The sequence below is a fragment of the Zingiber officinale genome, chromosome 4A (genome assembly GCF_018446385.1).
Source record: "Zingiber officinale cultivar Zhangliang chromosome 4A, Zo_v1.1, whole genome shotgun sequence".
Lineage (NCBI taxonomy): Eukaryota > Viridiplantae > Streptophyta > Magnoliopsida > Zingiberales > Zingiberaceae > Zingiber > Zingiber officinale.
The window spans coordinates 50256274-50259026 of NC_055992.1; the positions used below are offsets into that span (position 1 = coordinate 50256274).

Consider the following 2753-nt stretch of genomic DNA (forward strand, 5'->3'; position numbering starts at 1 on the left):
TCTCTTGGGGAAGCACGAGTTTGGGATGAGGATCATGGCCTTCGTGACCTTCTGCGGGCTGAGGACGGGGGACCTGAGGCTGATCGTTAGGACTGTGCTGCCGAAAATTTTCTTGGAGAACCTCCATCTGCATGCATGCGAGGTGCTGAAAGGGAGGCGAGCTGTTGTGCTCACCACCTTGCCGAGGCTCATGGTGGAGGGATTCTTGAAGGAGTACTTAGAGGTGGGGGAGGTGGTGGGGGCGGAGCTGCAGGTGGTGAAGGGCTGCTACTTCACGGGGGTCATCTCTTGGCCTGACAAACAGAGAGCTCTCAGGGACATGGTCAAGGCCGGTGCGGCCATTGTGAACCTCTCCAATGTCCACCACCACCAACTCTCGGCCAAGGTTGGACCTGCATTTCTTTCGATTCCACGTTAGTCGATCAAAGATATGAGTTAAAAGTGATTGTTTTATTTTTCAGGAAATTTATGTCGTGAGAGAGGAGGAATCAAGGAGTGAGAGCAGCAAAATGCCGAGAAACAAGTACCCGAAGCCACTTGTGTTCCATGATGGAAGACTGGCTTTTCTCCCGACGCCATGCGAGATGATGGCGTTCTTCATGTGGATACCCGTGGCAATCCCTTTGGCCGTGTTCAGGATCGCGATGGGGATCGTTTTCCCTTATAAAATATCCATCTTCATCGCGCCGTCACCGGAATCCGATTCCGGAGGGCCGAAGATGGGAAAGCGAACGGGGAGAAGAAGGGGGTGGTGTACGTGTGCACGCACCGGACGCTGTTGGACCCGGTGATGCTGTGCTCGGCGCTGGAGAGGACGGTGCCGGCCGTGACGTACAACCTGAGCCGGGTGTCGGAGGCGTTGGCGCTGATGCGGACTGTGCGGCTGACCCGGGACAGGGGACGAGACGCGGCGACGATGCGGCGGCTGCTGGCGGTGGAGGGGGGCCTGGCAGTGTGCCCGGAGGGGACGACGTGCTGGGAGCCGTACCTGCTGCGATTCAGCCCGCTGTTCGCGGAGGTGGCGGTGGAGGTGGTACCGGTGGCTCTGGACGCGCGGGTAGGAATGCTGTACGCTACCAAGACCTCCTCTTCTCAACCAAATGGAGGAGTTGGAGGAGATGCGGTGTGGTTGGACGGAGAAGCAAGTTCGTCGTGTCTTGATCCTGATCGGGAGAGGATCTAGGAAGGGGGGAAGAGGGAGATGAGGTTGAGAGAGATGGTCGGAGGTTTAGGTTTAGGCTGAGAGAGATGGTCGGATGGTCAGAGGTTTAGGTTATCGCGAGAGAGATGTCGTGTGGAGGAAGGGCGGGATATAGATTTAGGTTTGGAGGGAATTCACAGTGTGCAGATTTTGGCTTGTGGGAAAAATTAAAATATTTTTTGGGTTCATTAACATCGGATTTTAAAAACCGATGTTAAAATCGGTATCTATTAACCAAAAAAAGGGCGCTCATAGACACCGCATAAAAAACCGATGTCTATGAGCTAAAATCTGCGCTCATAGACACTGGTTTTTAGAAAAACCGGTGTAAAATACTCAAAGACATCGGTTTTAGCCTAAAACCGTTATTGTTCCACTGATGTCTATGAGCGATTTTGTCGTAGTGACACTAGAAACAAAAGAGAATAATGCGAGATCAATTGAAGAAAATGAACTAGGCCATGAAGATGTTAAAGCTCAAAACATCTTAGAAGAAGAAATCTACTTACAATGTAAGGACTTCCAATACCTATTCCCTTGGTGTGGAGAGTCCTTGTCACAGTTGTTAAGAGAAATGACTTCTTCAACTGATCCTAATATGGAAGAGAAATGTGGTGATATGTTATGTACAAGGGAGAACCTGGACTATGGAGAAATAGAAGAAATGGTACAAGAAACTGGGAGAACTCCAGAAGAAATATCAAAGAATGGGAAAATGAAACTACTAGAGCAAGATCCAACTATGCCTGAGATCATGTCACCTCAAGTGGAGCTCAAACCTATGCCACCCAACCTCAAATATGCATTCCTTGGTTTATATTCTACTATTTTAGTAATAATTAATGCAAAATAGACTAAGCTAGAGACACAGAAATTAATTAATGAGCTTGTAACACCCATAGGATCCCTAGAAATTTTACATGAATTTATGCATGATTAAATAGGTTTCATGTGGATTTTTCTTTAAAAAAATATATATAATAAAAAGAACAAAAAAGAGGCATGACCAAGGATTGAACCTTGGACCTCTTAGTAAGTGGTTCCATTTTATAACCAGTAGCCCCAGCAGGGGTGTGCTGATATGAAAAGAGGGAAATTATGGTTAAAGGTAAGGAAAGTGAAGGCTCTCTTTACTAAGAAGGAGAAGTCCAAGTTTCCTTCCTCTTCTTACAATGAAAAGAGAGTTTTACTTCCTCCCTTCATTTAGGATGAGTAAAAGAAAAGGGAAGGAAAAGTTCATTTTTCCTTCTTCCTTTCATTTGGAATAAAAGGAGAAAAGGAAAGAGAAACTTTCATTTTCTTCTCTTCCTCCTCCCTCCTCCTCTCCAGCGAAACCAAGCTCCTTCTTCCTCACCATTGCCGAACCAAGCAAAAAGGTTTTCTCTCTAGGAAAAGCTTCACAACCAAGGTTACTTCTCTTAGAGAATTAAGCGAGAGAAGTAAGTATTCCCCCTCACCTGTAGTACAAGTAGTCTCCTACGTTTTCTATGCTTAAAGTATTTTGAAAAGAAACTTAGGGTTCGGCCATGATAAGTTTTTGAAATCTAAACAT

At 46.5% G+C, this 2753-nt stretch overlaps 1 pseudogene; it reads left to right on the forward strand.

Annotated features, from left to right (window-relative positions):
• The first annotated feature begins 538 nt into the window (after positions 1-538).
• On the forward strand, positions 539-2054 carry LOC121972389 (annotated as a pseudogene).
• The last annotated feature ends 699 nt before the right edge of the window (positions 2055-2753 follow it).